Source organism: Miniopterus natalensis, chromosome X (assembly GCF_054644295.1).
Source record: "Miniopterus natalensis isolate mMinNat1 chromosome X, mMinNat1.hap1, whole genome shotgun sequence".
NCBI classification, from domain to species: Eukaryota; Metazoa; Chordata; class Mammalia; order Chiroptera; family Miniopteridae; genus Miniopterus; species Miniopterus natalensis.
The window spans coordinates 93348426-93364646 of NC_142103.1; the positions used below are offsets into that span (position 1 = coordinate 93348426).

The following is a 16221-nucleotide window of genomic DNA, read 5'->3' on the forward strand; positions in this document are numbered from 1 at the left end:
GACTGGGGATCGAACCAGCGACCTCTTGATTCATAGGACTACACTGATTCCACTGAGAGCCACACCAGCCGGGCTAAACCAGTATTCTTGATGCCTGCTCTCTTTAATCAATAATCCATGTGTTCACCAAGTGAATGAAAGTAACTGAGAGCTGAAGAACGGTGAAACCCAGCACCGTAGCGGGTGGGCTGTCAGCCGGGTGACAGTCAGCTCCCGGTCTGCTTTAAGCAGCCCTGTCCGACGGCTTCCCTGCCCGTGGGAATGTCCTGTCGTCTGCGCTGACCTTCAGGGCCCAGTGCAGCAGCCACTAGCCACGGGGAGCATCTGACCACATGGCTAGTGCCGCCAGGGACTTGCACTTTACATTTTATTTCATTTTAATCCATTTAAATGTGAGGAGCCATATGTGGGACATAGTTATACTAAAAAGTTATTCGTTACTTACTCAAAATTCCACTTGAATTGGATGTTCCGTAGTTTTATTTGCCAAATGTGCCAACCTTCGCTGTAGAGTCTCAGTAACGTTGACCTTGATGCCGCCAACGGAAAGGTTCTCCACCCGTCACCACAGGAAGCAGGCTCGACCTTATCTTGGCCAGAAGGGGCATCTGGCTGATGTTCTTTTTTGAAGACAATTTTTCAGAAGAATAATGGCTGAGGAAATCAATGTAGCTGATGATTAAAAAGACAAACTTGTACTATCATTCATACAGCCATACTTAATTCTATGCAGTGGAACCCTTCCTAACTCCACAGACAGGCTGCAATGGGAAATGGGAGGCAATCCCGGGAGCCTGAGTTAGTCGAGGCTGATTTGGAGTTTGGGGCATGGTCCTTGGTACAGCACTAGGACTGCAGCAGGGACAAATGGAATCCGTGGGTCATGCTGCTGATTGTAAAGCAAACCTTCCCTCCATAGTTGCTTAATCCCCTAATCACCTCAATGAGTGACTACTGCACTAAAGTCATGGTGGGAATTGAAAAAATAAGACCCAGATTCTTTCCTTATGACTATACTTATGCTTTGCTTCAAAAACAAACCAAAAAAAAAAAAAAGTACAGCAACTACAATATTGGCAGTTCTCAGGAAGACTGGATAATATTTCCCAACAACCCTGTAATTTCAAGATGTGATCGAATACAGATGTCTTTCTACCTCCACCCATTCTAGCCCTCGCTCTGTGCCATAACTATCTCCTCTTTGGCTTTGATAAGAAACCGGTTGTTGATGCCTCCAAGGGCACCCTTGATATAATAAAGTGTAATTTTATAGTTACTTATTAAGTAGATATTTGATAACATCATTTTTAACGAGAGTAAGTGATTTTGAAATTGGCACTCCTTCCCCAGAAACAAAGAAAGCACACATGGTATTTTTATGAAGAAAATGGTGTTCCAGAAGACAGGTTGATTCTTACAAAACCCAGGCTCTCATGTTTCCAAGAATGTCCAGGTCAAAGCGCAATGGTCGTAGGTTTTCTCTTTCTAAAGGTTTTACTGTAGCAAACATAGCCAGCAGGCTTCAAAACAAATCCTAATAACACTGTGTCTAGACCATCACCTTTGATATTTTCTCTATTGCTTAAAATACCCACATGGATATATATTTAGCTTTGGAGATCTGGCGAACTGGGAACCAGTGGGTCTCTAGCAAGAGATTATTAGGCGATGCAATTGCTCTCCTCTCCCAGCTCCCCCACCCCCCAGGCTCCTTCTCGGCCTTTTCTACCCATTTCACTAAGAAAGGTATTGAGTCTGGGAAACAACTGGCATTCTTCCCAGAGAACCCAATTGTTTAATGGGGCTCCTCTAAAAATAGCTCAGGTTTAAATCTGGAAATAGGACACCCACCCTGGAGGGCCACCACCGGATTGGCATGTAGACTGCGGTCCTTTGTGTGGGTGGTCCCTGGCCCAGCAGCAGCTGCAGCAGCAGCTAAGGACTTTTTAGAAATGCTAATCCTCAGAGCTGACTCCTGCAGGCCAATCTGGAGGACTTCAGCTACCTGAGCTTTCTATCCCCCCCCTTTGGTTTAACCTTTCAGGCTTCTCTTTCTTTCTGCAGAAGCAGAGCATCCTTCCTGCTGGCATATTCAGACCTTTCCCCAGAGACCAGAGCAGTGGCTCTCACAGTGTGGTCCCAGACACCAGGAGCGTGAGCCTCACCTGGGAACTTGTGAGAGCAGCACATTCTCGCACATCCCCCCCCCCCCCCCACTTACTGTTTCAGAAACTCAGAGGCTGGGCCTCAGCCATCTGCGTTTTCATAAGGACCCCAGTGATTCCCATGCACAATAAAGTTTGAGAAACAATGAGATCAGAGAATTCCCTGCCCCTGAGCCTACTCTGTGACTTGGAGGCCTGCCCCAAAAGCCCTCAAGAGAGCTCATTCCTTTGTCAGTCTGCCTTATCCTCAAAAATGTATTAAAAATGGTAAAAGCCACTCATGGTATCCCTGGGTAGGTAGAAATCTGTGTTTCTCAAGAGGGTCATTTGAGGGAGAGTGTGGGATCTGTGTGGCTGGGAGGTGAGCAGGGAGAGGGATGGGCAATGCCTCCTTTCCCCTTCTGTAGGTAGAAGAGTGAGTGGGTTTGCTTGTCTGCTTGTTTGATAGAACAGTCCACCAAGACTTGGGTCTAGTGGAGCAGAAAAGCCCATTTTTACAGTCCACCCATGGTCGCCTGTCATTGGGGAGAAATTTAAACTCTCAGTCTTTAAAGGTTAATGCTAATTTAGCTTCTCAATCGATCTATTGTACATGTGAATCTAGGGGTGTATTTCAAGTGCCATGGGTATGAAAGTAAGGTTTAATCCACAGGTCTCCCTGTCCAATCCCTCCTTCACATTCCTGCCAGGTAGGTTGTGCTAAAACACAGCTTCAATCATAGCATTTCTCCCCAACAGTGGCTCCCCAATATTTACTAAATTAACTTCAAATTTCTCAGCTGGCATTCAAGACTGAAACTGTAAATATTGAATTGAGCTATATGAGATTGCCATTTTAATTGGGCAATAAAAGTCAAATATCAGCAATTTCATATGGTTCAACTTAATATTATCTACCTCACTTTTAATTTGTTAAACTTCTCTATATTCTTTTTCCATATTATATGATATAAACTTCTTAGAATTTTAAAGCTTAAGCTTAAAACCGCCAGCCCCAACTGCTGGTGAAGAATCTCACAAAGATAACAAGAAAATGTTCCTTCTTCCCCTACAGGTTCAGAGGACAGACACTGTTGTGAGGCACAAAGCCTGTTCCGTGTCATAAGCTTAGAACTGGGGACATTTACTCAAGTATCTGTAGCACTGTCCTGGCCGGTGCGGAGGTTTGAGAGAAAGGCCATGATCCTGTTTTGCTTTCTGTTAATATAAAAGTGCCCTTGGAAATGTTATTTGTAAAGAAATGTATCTCACCCTGGCCGGTGTGGCTCAGTTGGCCAGGCATCACCCCGTGCACTGAGAGGTCCCGGGTTCGATTTCCAGTCCGGGCACATGCCCAGGTTGTGGGTTTGATCCCCTGCTGGGATGCACACGGGAGGCAACTGGTTGATGTTTCTTTCTCACATCAATGTTCCCCTCCCCCTTTTCCTTCCTCTCTCTCTAGAATCAATAAAAACACATTTTTTAAATTTTATTTCAAAAGAAGCAAACCTCTTCAGATATCAGAGTTTGTTGCTATGTCTCTGAAATGGAACCTAGAACACCTAAAGGTCTGCAACTCTGACTGATCATCTTATTTAATAATGTGTTGCTCTGGTAATAATAATACTTAACCTGTCAATTCTGTTTTCTGTAAAGCAACAAATATTTCTGTCTGATTTCTTTGTTCAGTGGAACAAGAGCTTTGGAATTTCTTTCTCCCCCTTTAGGCATGAAAGTATTATAAATCCCCTGGTGACTCTGTTGGATTTCTTATTGAAAGAGTGGAGTCTGGTTCATTTAAATTACCGAGAAGATCCATGATATGGGGCCAACCTGTCATTTCAGCTGATCCTTCACTTCGCCTCTGCACCCCCCCCACGCTCTGTAGACAGCCCCTGTCCTGTACACACCATTCCTTTGCTAGTGCTGTTCCTCTGCCTAGAACACCCTCTTCCCATCCCAGCTCAGCCTGTGGAAATCCAAGCCACGACCCACCCAAAGATCACCTCCTCCGTGAGGCCTTCCCCTATTCCATCCAGCAAGATTCATCTTTAATGGTATATGCCCCAGCCTATTTGATTTACAGTCATTTGTGTATTTACCTTCTCCCTGAGTTGACTTTATTTTTTCCAGCTTTACGAGATATAACTGACTTCTAACTGTACTCATTTTAGGCGTGTAGCATAATATGTATGTATCGCTAAATGATCACCACAATAAGTTTAGTTAATGCCCATCACCTCACACGGTTACAATTTTCTTTCTGAGTAGACTTTAATGCCTCCGAGGACAGGTAACGTGCCTTATTCTTCCTCCAGGGACCTAGCAAAAGGCCTTGCATGCAAGCATACTCTCAGTAATTAAAAGGTGACATTGAAGAAGTCTCCCACACCAGTGTTAAGGGACATGTTGATCTAGTTGACCCTAAACCCAAACCACTCTTCTTTCCTACTGCGGGAAGTCAACTCCCCCACATGCCTCAAGATTCTAGGGCCTGATTCGTTGTTACCTCCTCCAACACTGTCCCCTAAGAATTAGAATCTTGGTGATTTCAGTATCCACATAGATGGTCCTTCCAGTAGCCTGGCCCTTCAGCTCCCCCACCTGCCCTCCTCTCTTCCAATGATTGTGTTCGCCACCTACCTCATGCAGCAACTCACGATCAATAACCAGAGGCCCCCATAATCTCAACTTCAGATGCCCCACTCTCCAAACAATGCCAAAAAAAAATTCAAAATAACTAGTTTCTCAAAGAGTATGAAGAAGATGCATAGGCCCAAATAATACTTCTTAAAATCACCCTCTTCCCTCTCCACCTCTTCAGGCAGAAGCTCCGAAGGTTGGATACAGCAGCGGCCTAGAGCCCGAGAGTAATCCTGCTGGGTGGGCGCGGGACATGCGGTGGTTTGTTTTTTGCTTTTAATTTATCTTTATTGTTGAAAGTATTACAGATGTCCCCTTTTTCCCCCATTGACACCCTCCTCCCCGCTAGCGCCCCCCCAGGGGGATTTGTTTTGAAGATACATTTGCATAACCCTACACAATTCTGAGAGTCACTTTCCATAACAAAGAATGCACCCCTAGCGATTATAGGGGTGCAATTTCCCAAACTGCCCCCCACGCTCCCCACTGACTTCCTACTCAAGTCTGACAAGAAACACTTTAGAAAATTCACCCAAAATAGTCCTTCGAAAAACTGTTCCATCAGCCAGACGCCTCTACCCATTTTTTATTATTATTATTTTTAATTTATCTTTATTGTCGAAAGTGTTACAGATCTCTGCCCTTTTCATTGACAAGGATGGGGGAAGGCTGGCCAGCACTGTGAATATGTGTGCTTATGTGTGCAACTGCATATGATAGGACTTTTCCTGTTGCCCCAGAGTTGCTGAAGCCCACAGCTGGAAATAAAAAGCATCCGGTGCTCCCACATCCTTTAGAAAGAACAACCAGCCAGCACACATGCCCTCTCAGAGGGCGTGCTAAGCAGTGGCACAGCTGGCCCTCCTGTGACTCAGACTGTTCTCCACCGCCACCCACCACCCTATGTGAATTCGACAGGACCGGGGTGTAGGAGGGGAGCCGAGGGTTCCCAGTGAGAGGTTGCTTCTCTTGGGGCAGAATGGGGAGAAGAGGGGTGCGGGGGAGTGCTGGTCCCCTGCTCCCCCAAGCCCAGAGGCGTGTAAGGAGCTGCTCGAGGAGAGTGGGAAGGTCTGAATACAGGAAAGTTGGCTTCCAGTTTCCTTCCTGGACTCTCCCCGAGCTGCACAGATCCGCAGGCCCACCTGCAGCCTCGGGAGCTGTCTGCAAAGAAATTCTTGGGAGAAGGCCACACTCACTGTGGTGTCTGAACGTGGAGTCTGGTGCCCTCTTGTGGTCTAGAAATATATGAACGTGAGAGGCTCAAAAGCACTGAGATGCCTGGAAGGAAAACAGGGATCACTCCCATCTTGATCCATGACCCCACAGCCTTCAGAGTTGGAAAAAGGACCTCAGCACTTCTGGAGGCTCCAAATGTAGGAGCACAGGGCTTATTAAGAGGTCCTCCGGGAGATAGGGGACAACCTGGAGATGGGGGTGGGAGTCAGCGGGCAGAGTGGCTCTTGTCTTAGCAAGGCCCCAGGGAAGGAGGAGCCCAGGTGAAAAACAAGGGCCCCCTGTACAAGGACACCCCCCCACCTCAGCAGATCACAGCATCAGACCTGGAAAGGGACCATATCTGCAGAAGATCTCTGTCTCCCTTCTCTCTCTGCCCCCAAGGCCAGAGGATAGAATATTGAAATTGGAATTGGAACTGATCAGGTTTAAAAATCAAGAGGGCCCCCAAAAGTTATGAGATCCGCCAAGGTATCATAGAGAATGGGAAAGGGAGCTTGGTGCCACATGGTTGAAAGCAGTGACTGGAAAAATAGTTTCATGTAGACAGTCCACCACTCAAGACCATGGACTTCAGAAGGAGAGAAAGTACCAACTGTGCCACTTGACGGCTTCATGGCCTCAGGCAAGTCCTACCTGAGCTTCGGTTTCTTCATTTGTAAGAGGGTAACATCTAATGGGCAAGGTTATTAAAAGATTACAGGCAGCGTACAGCGGCGCCTCGGGTTTCGTCTCCCGGAACGGGTCGTGTTCGAAAACCGAGGTCCCGCTGCATATAAACCAGTAGAAGCTACTATTTATCTGTGCACGTGTTTACCCAGGCAGGGGGGCATTTGTCCCCCGTTTCCTTTAACAAAAGATGCGAAGTAGTCTATGACAAAAGACAAGCAAAAAGGACTAGTAAAATAGGAATGAAAACTAAGAAGCAAGAAATGCTGAGCCCTGGCCAGGTGGCTCAGTTGGTTGGAGCGTTGTCCTGTGCACAGGAAGGGTGAGGGTTTGATCCCCAGCCGGGGCCTGTCCAGCAGGCAACAGATCAATGTCTCCGTCTCTGTCTTTCTCAAAAAAAAAAAAAAAAATCAGAAGAAAAAGAAAAAGAAATGCCGAAGTGCTACCCATAAACGCAAACTTGGTTTCAAATTTCATTTTGAGTTTCCTGGCAGCTGAGGTGCAAAGGGAAACCTGAGGACTTGTACAACTCCAGTTATCAGAAAGGAGGAGGGATCCGATCTTCTCAGGGGAGACCAGTTTTTCTTGGCTCCAAATTTCAAAAGCAGTGTCTCAGGAGCCTTTCTGCATGGGCTTGTAAGTAACCTTAAACCCTGACGGTTCTTCACCACGGAGTTCCAAAGCTTTGGGACTAGCGATGCAGGGACCGGGACTGGGACAAATGACTAAAGGTGAACACCCCAGATTTCTGCACTTCGAATCACAGTGGTATTCTGCAGCGATTACTATCCCTCAATCCTTCAGATTCTTTTAGACAGCTTTCCCTAACACACGCATTGTGAGATCACACACAAAAGACACTTAGAATCACCACTTCCGCCCCAAGGAAATGTTTTTATCTGTAATTCATGAAGAAGCTTTAGATCAGACCAAGGACAGATTTCAGCAAAAGTGTAGATGAAGTTTTAGATGCAGCAAGTTAAATTCAAAAGACTCTTTCCAGGCCTAATTCAGGCCTATGAAGACCTCGCTGCTCTCCTTGAAGGCCAAGGTTACCTTTCTGGGGTATTAGTACAGGAAGTAAACAGCCTTTGCCAAACAGTGCTACAGGTGAGCTTTCCCACCCTAACCCCAGAGGCACCGCAACTAATCTGCAAATGCTAACGGGAGTTTCCATGGCAGATGCCAAAACAAGCTCCTGTCCTCCCTCACCTTTACTTTAATCCCCACATAGGTTTTGCTTTTACCATATGGTAATTATTTCCAAATCACAAGTGCAAACACTCACTCTGATTGGAAAATTAGCAGATTTCAAACTCAGGTAATTTGTCCCTAATGAGGAACTTGTTGAACTGAATTTAACAATTAACTCGCACACCCTTTGCTGCCTGCAATGACGGGAGTGAAGCAGGGAAAGGAAGGATGAGCCAAGGGCCTGGGCCTGGGCCTGGGCCTGGCAGGACTTCGGGCACAAGATGAAAGTTGGGATGGGGCAAGGTGTACAATGGGGCTGTAGGAACATCGGGAATTTGACTGTTCAAGCGGGTATATATACAAATATATGCCAGAGTGGGTATATAAAGTGTATGTGTGTATATATTCATCTCCAGTTACAAATATAGGGTGTCCCCCAAAAATGTGTACACACTTTAACAGCTGATAACTCACCTAATTTTCACTCCATTTCAGGTGTAACTGATTTGAAATAATGCGCGAAGCCAGGCTAAGCTTTGAACAAAGAAAATTTATCCTAAAGCGCCACTAGACTTTTCTTATGGGGATACATAAAACATAAAGTTTACGGTACAAAACTGGCAATAGTTGACGAATTGAGGGCGCACAAATACTGAAGGAAATGATTCCTGATGTTTGCGATTCCACTGCTTTGCGTTATCAGCACGGCCTGGACCAGAACATTCATCAGTTTGAAAACAGGCATTGACCAAAAAAATTATTCATTTCTATAGATTCTTTTAAATTTTGAAAATGAACTGTATGTTAGTAAACACTGACTTTATAATCATTCAAAGTGTGTACACATTTTGGGGGGACACCCTGTATATACCAAGGTAGACAGAATAATATAATGAGCCTCCATGTACCCATCACCCAGCTCTCATATTATCAACTCGTGGCTGCTCTGCTTTTGCTGTGCTGAGGAGTTAGAGACCCAGGAAATGGGCAGGGAGGAGTGAAAGAAGACTGAAAGGGCAGGTGGTGGGTCTCCTCTCTCGCATCCCCTCGGGTCCCAAGCTCCTCAGGGTACAGGTAGGACAGCTCAGTTTTAGTTAGGATAGTTAGTGTCCTCTACTTAGGTGTTTTGAATATGGCAGGGCAGAGCCTGGCAAAGAGCTGATCCTTGTTTTCCAGTCTCCACCACCCTCCTGGCTCCATGGCTAGGGCCCCTTGCTGTCTACCTGCAGGCCCAGGCCCGGGTGACCACAAGCCATGAGGGCTTCTGGGAGCTCCAGCTTAGCACATGGAATCACTTCATCACACATCCTCACTTCCACTCCAACTATGTGCCCTGATGATCAGCCCCTGCCTCATCTTAAGAACTGGTACCCTTGCCCAGCCATTGTGGCTCAGTGGCTGAGCATTGACTCATGAATTAAGAGGTCACTGGTTCGATTCTGTCAGGGCACGTGCCCGGGTTGTGGGCTCCATCCCCAGTGGGGGGCGTGCAGGAGGGAGCCAATCGATGTTTCTCTCTCATCGATGTTTCTATCTCTCTCTCCCTCTCCCTTCTTTTCTCTGAAATCAATTATATATATATATAAACAAACTGGTACCCAGCTCAGGTCTGAGGCTCTCTCTTGGACCTGCTTTGCTCCTTTGTCCCTCTAGAAATGCACTGTCCAACACCAAAGCCACATGCAGCTACTGACCACTTGAAACATGGCTAGTAAGACTGAGGAACTAACTTTTACTTAATTGAACTCATTTAAATTTCGAAATGGGTAGTTGATTCCATTATTGGAAAACTTCTAAGAAAGTTTGTAAGGTGAATCTACATTTTCAACTGTAAATTTGACAAAAATCTAAATTCAGATCAAGTATTTCTGATGAAAATTTCCCACCTGAATTAAGACAGGCTGTAAGAGTCTGGATTTGGAAGATTTTATAAAAATAAAAGAATGTAAAATGTCTCATTAAGAATGTTAAAATAGTAATTACGAGTGGAAATGATCATCTAGGATATACAGGCATACCTGGTTTTACTGCACTTGGACTTCTTGCACTTCCCAGATAATGTGTTTTCATCAACATCAAGATGAGACCCTCCACCAGCTGAAGGCTAGATGATGGTGAGCATTTTTTAGCAAAAAGTATTTTTAATTAAGATATGTACACTTTTTTTTAGACACAATGCTATTGCACAGTTAATAGCTTACAAATAGTGTAAACATAACTCATATTTATTTATTTATTTGTTTGTTAATTCTCACCTGAGGATATTTTTCCCATTGCTTTTTCAGAGAGTAGAAGGGAGGAGGGGGGGAGAGAAACATCAATGTGAGAGAGCCACATCGACTGGTTACCTCCCGCACTCGCCCCCACCAGGGGCGGGGAACGAACCCACAGCCCAGGTATGTGCCCTTGACCAGTAATTGAACCCACGACCCTTTGGTCCTCGGACCGATGCTCCAACCACTGAGCAAAACTGGCCAGGGCAAGTAAACATAACTTTAATATGCTCTGCGAAAACAAAAAATTTTGTGTGACTCGCTTTATTGTGATGACTGCTTTATTGCAGGGGTCTGGAACCAAACCTGCACTATCTCCTATGTATGCCTGCATTGGGTTAAATAAATTATTAAGGGTTATTTCTCGTTTCCTTTTACTTATTAAAATGAGGCTAAAGGGAGATTTTAAATAACAAATGGGGCTCACATTATATTTCTATTGGACAGTGCTGACCTAGAACCAGAATGCTCCCTTCACTTGCAAGTATCCCCAAGGAATGTAATTCTGTTCCCAAACTCCCACCCTGTGACAGAGACCCCAATGCTGCCAGACATGTCCTGCTGTACTGGGCCCACCTGGATTTTTCTGGATGATAATCTCCCGGACCACCTTTTCTGATCATTGTCAGAACATTCTGGGGCCACGTGCTTTCCCACAACCACCTCACTATGAATGATGAAGCCACAGGTAGGAAAAAGCATCCAGGTTCTCATGATACTAATATGAATGAAAAGTTTATTCACAAAACACAGCCACTTAACAGCCTAAAAGAGGACTCTCCATCAAGTACCAACCTTGGTGGGATCATTAGGAAGATATAAACAAAGACCACAAAAGCTTATGTGAAACAAAGCTGAATTTATTTGCTTGCCAGGGAAGGGAGCGCCACATTACACAAGGCCAGCAAAGAGAGGAAGTACATCAAATGTGGTGAGAGCCTGAGTTCAGGTCTCTGGTTGGTTCCCAAGGCCGGGAGTAAACTCTTCTTTGCCACTGGTCACTGCACTGGTTTGCTTCTTAAAGTGAGGGTACCACGGCCAAAGATGTCCCGGATGGGCTGCAGGAGCTCGGACGGGCGCGGTGTCCCTCAGATGGTAGAGCTGAGGTGTTTGAAGTCGATCAAAAATCTTCGAGTGAGACTCACGGCTGCCTGCCCCTTCACTCATCTCCTTTGGAAATGCCAAAGCAAATGTCCTTCTTTTTCGTTAGAGCAAAAGGCACAGAAACATACATGTGCACTTAGAAAAACAAATGTTATGTAGACAGGTTGCCCTTCAAAGTTGTAACAGAGCAAAATAGAAGAGACACGCAAATACATGTACACAACGTGCACTGCGACATTATACACAGCATCTCACAGGTGGAAGCAGCGCCAGTGCACATCAGTGGAGCGTGGATGGACACACGAGGCATATTCAAACAACCAGATGTTACCCAGACATTAAAAGGAATCAAGCCCAGCCGGGCATGGCTCAGCGGCTGAGCGTCAACCTAGGATCCAGGCGATCGGGGTTCGATTCCCAGTCAGGGCACATGCCCGGGCTGCAGGCTGCAGCCGATCAATGACTCTCTCATCATTGATGTTTCTCTCTCTCCCTCTCCCTTCCTCTCTCTGAAATCAATAAACATATATTTTTTAAAAAAAGAATTAAAAAAAAAAGGAATCAAGGGCTGATTGACACATGTTACAACGTGGCCGAACCTCAAAACCATTATGCCAAGGAAAAGAGGCCAGACGAGAAAGGCCACACACTGTATGGTTCCCGTCACAGGAACCGTGTAGACTGGGGCGGTCCGTCCAGACAGCAGGCAACCTGCTGGTTTCTGGGGCTGGGGCGGGGTGGATGGGAACCAAGTGCTTCATGGTTACAGAGATGCCTTCGGGGTGACAAAATGTTTTTGAAATAGAGACGGTGGCATCACAACACTGTAAATTAGTAAATGCCACTGAACCGGACACCTCACACAGGTTGTTTCTTCTCTCAGTTACATCTCGATACAAAGAAGGGGAAAAGCAAACAGAAAAGTTCAGGGATCTTTTGAGGCCACTGGAACGCCCCAGGAGGAGAGAAGGGCTGAGGGAGCAGGGCTGCGGGACAACGGATCACTGATCCTTGGAAGGGAAAACAAAGGAAAGAGGCCGGGTTCGGCTTCAGGCTCTAACATGGCTGCGAACATGGGAAAGGCAAACAGATACAACTCATTTCCAGATGCTCAGCTGTGTACTTTTCTGCAAATAAGCTAGGCTTCTAAAACTATAATTTTATAAAGAAAGGACACGAGACGTCCCAGAAATGCCTTTCCCAGGCCTTGGCTGCAGCCTGGAGGAGGAGAGCTGGGCTCAGTGGTGGGCACTGAGGCCACCGAGCCTTTGAAAGGGCTGGGACACCGGCCCGCCCACAGCTCTGCCTTAATCCATTCGGCACATCGGGAGGCCTCCCATGTCTCCATATAGGTGTGACGAACATCATTTTTGGTGCTCTTAACACTTTTCACACACACATTTGTAAAAATTGATTCTCATACACTGTGCAAAAACCTTTTGAACTAAACAAATATCAAAGTACATTCTTCTGAAAGATGTTTCTAACATTTCATAGGTCCCTTCAGGATACATTCTGTACAGTGAAAACATTTAAAAGCTGTGACCTTCCTGTAGCCTGCTACAACACGGATGGACACCATGCTAAGTGCAAGAGGCCAGCCACAAGACAAGTACTGCATGACTGCACTCACAGGAAGTGTCTAAAGCAGTCAGGCTCAGGGAAGCAGACACTAGCCAGCCGGCTGCCAGGGAAGGGGCAGCTGGTGCTCACGGAGGGGCCAGGTTCACTTGACAAGATGGAACAATTCCAGGGACCTGTTGCACAACATGCAACTTTCAAGTGCTTAAGATGGTACATTTTATGTGATATGCTTCTTCACTCAGCAAAACTTTAAAAACCCATTCGTCTTGCTAAATTAACAGAATGTTAACTTTCTCCATATTGTAGATTTAGTTTCAGAAAAACAATAGGCTCCAGAGTCTGAGTCTAGTGTGGATTTGATATACTTTAGAACATTAAAATAGAAATCACTATGTAACAACAGCAACCAAAACAATGATACAAGCAGAACAATCCCAGGTTATTAAATCACCCAGTTTCTATGTAAAAACCACAGGTTGTGCTTTGGTATAAAATTTGCACATCTAAATTGAAAATACTGACACATTAAAATAAGCCAGACTGAAGCAAAAACTCAGAACTCACTCTAGTCGATGCCCTTGTTTTCAAAAGAGAATACAATGCAGGACTCAGGATTTGGGGGTGCCGGGCAGGCCCCCACTCTTTCTGCCTTTGGCCTGGCATGCTCCCTGCAGGCCCCCACCTGGCTGAGCTATTTGGGCTGCTGCTCTAGCCACAGCCCCTGGAAGCTGCAAGATTCTCAACTGTACCTGCTGGGGCTGCGGCTGCGGCTGGGGCTGGGGCTGGGGCTGCGGCTGCCGCTGGAAGGCAGAGGGGAGCTGGACCCTCTGCTGGAGAAGACTCTGCCCAGCTCTTGCTTTGGCACAGCCAGGCTGAGACAACACAGCTACCTGGGGCTGCAGAACACTTCCTACTCCCTTGAGGTTGATGACAGCAGCTTGCTGAGCAGACAAGGCTGTTTGTTGTCTGCTGGAACTCAGTGCACTTGAAGCCTGGGGCACTGGCTGTTGAAGGGGAGAAGTGGGGGGCTGCTGATCTTGTGGCTTTGGAATCACCTGACAAAGCAGCTGCTGCGGCTGCTGGACCTGCTGCTGGATGTTGGACATGTCCAAACCTTGTGGGACCCAGACTATACCTACGGGCTTGAGATCTGAAACGTTTCCTAACACATACTGAACACTTGCTTGAGAAGGAGCCTGTGGTGCAGCCCGCCCTGCATTTTGTGGCTGGTGGCCTGAGGGCACCCTGCTGGGCTTGACTCTTGCAGGAGCGCTGGCCCCATGGGAAGACACCTGCACGGGGTTGGAACTTCTCACCAAGGCCTGGACTACGTGAACAGGGCCCATCAAATGGATGAGCTTGGGGCCAGTGGAGCTGGCCTTGACCGGGTTGGCCAGGGTCGTAAGTGCTGAGCTGGCAGTGGACAGGGTGGCTGCAGGACACGTGCTGACGTGGTTCATGTCCACAGACAATTTCTGGGCAAGACTTGGTGGCTCCGAAGCTGGGGCAGGAGATGGAGACTCACGAAAGCTGCTTGCCTGCTGTGGAGTAACACTTTTGCCTAAGGAACTGTATACTGAGTTGGAGAGAAGACCGATGGGTGGACGTGCGAGCTGGATTCCCGTCCCCAGTATTAAAGACCGAACTGACACGGCCTGAGGCTTCTTGGCTGCTTTCCCTGGAGAAAGGTGGCTCAGACTGGCAGAGCCACTGGAGCCCTGTGACACCCTGACTAGACAATTGGTGTTCTTCTGCACCAATGTCTTGGACTGACTGCGTACTTTCCTAGGGCCAGTCTTTGACCCAGAAATGGAACTATAGGAATGGTCATCTGTGGCGGAGTAGCAGTGAGACATCTGCCTCCCACATGTGACCTTTTTAGGTGACCATCCATTTCCAGAGATAAATGGATCATTAAGAGGCTGCATGAAGGGCAGCTTTTTCTCGAATGGATCATCATCTTCCCATTCAAATAGAGAACTATCTTTTACCTCCTGGGCTGGCCAGACTGTTGGTTGTGAGTCACCATACTCAATAGGCATCTCTTCTTCAACACCGTTTGCCAAATCCATTTCAGAGAGGGCCTCCAAGTCACGTGCCGCTTCATTCCACAGATCTATATAATCTTCCGCTTTGGAAATTTCGAGGTCATACGGCTGGCCTGCCTGACTGTCTTTGCTTTCGTGGTCAGGAGCCCATGCCCTTAGCTCAGGAGGGGGTGGACTACAAGACAGCTCCTGCTGCCCGTTCTCGGAGGCTGCAGAATACCTCTGGAAGTTCCTTCTCATTTCGGGAGTGTCTGGGTTTTCCTTGTTATAGGGCAGCCTGTTTGCAGTGCAGGCCACGGATACAGGAGGATCGAGACACAGGGGCTCAGCTGTAGCTAGGATCATCTGGCTCTCAAGGGAAACTTTGTCTTCCTGGGTCCAAAGCTGGCCATCGCTGCTTATGGACTGCACATCGCAGGCTAGCGTCTGCACCGTGGGGCGCAAGAGAATATGCCTGCTCTGGTAACCCCGGGGTGCTGCACCGCTGCACTGCCTGTAGTCCCGCACTTCTGCTATGACACAGCCACTGTGAAAAATGTTAACCTGAGACTTTTCCAGGAGATCCACCAAGTCAGGAGGCAGTTCTTCTGCATCTAAGTATTCAAGGAAGTCCCTTTCTTCATAAGGCAGTCGGATGGTCTCTGAATATGCCTTATTTTCTACCCTGAGCACCAGCGAATAGCCCTCCTCTCCCGCGTACAGGCTGACCACTAAATAGGGCAGGGACTCCCTCGTGACGAGCTTCTCTAACAGGTTCACATTGCGTGTTAATTCCTCCGCAACCTCGGGCTCTCTCCCACACTCTTCAACGTATATGTCATAGAGCTTTTCATGCAGGGATTTCCCCCCACGGGCCGCGCATTTCCTCTTAGCCCGTCTCTGCCGGATACTTTCAATAACACACTCCGCACGATCTAGGGCGCGTTCTAAAGCTTCACGCATTGCGGTGCAGAGCGGGGGCCCTAAAAGAAGAGAAAACGTCAGTGCGCTGGTGCCCGGAGCCTGTACCTCCTTGCACTCTGACGGAATCCGGCGAACTCCGCGCCTCCACAGAGCAGCGCCTGGCCTCACCTCAGAGCGCACCCCGAGGGACCCACCGCCCCGAAAGCAATCCACAAAATACTCACGATTCGGGGGCCCGCCTGTCTGGGCAGCAGGCGTGCAGGGCCCGCGGCCCCGCAGCCCCTCGCCGTATGGCTTCGGGGACGCGCCGTCCATGCAGCGGCCGCGCAGGAGCCGCCGCCTCACCGCGCCTCGTGGTCCGCGGCCGCACCGGAAGTGGGAGCCCGCTCTCTGTGTGGGGCGCCTGAGGGGGCGTCCTCTGTGCGC

General features: G+C 47.5%; 1 pseudogene; it reads right to left on the minus strand.

Moving 5' to 3' along the window:
• Nucleotides 1-15834, minus strand: part of LOC148090624 (transcription factor SPT20 homolog pseudogene) — a 69069-nt pseudogene extending 53235 nt beyond the window's left edge.
• Nucleotides 15835-16221: the final 387 nt, after the last annotated feature.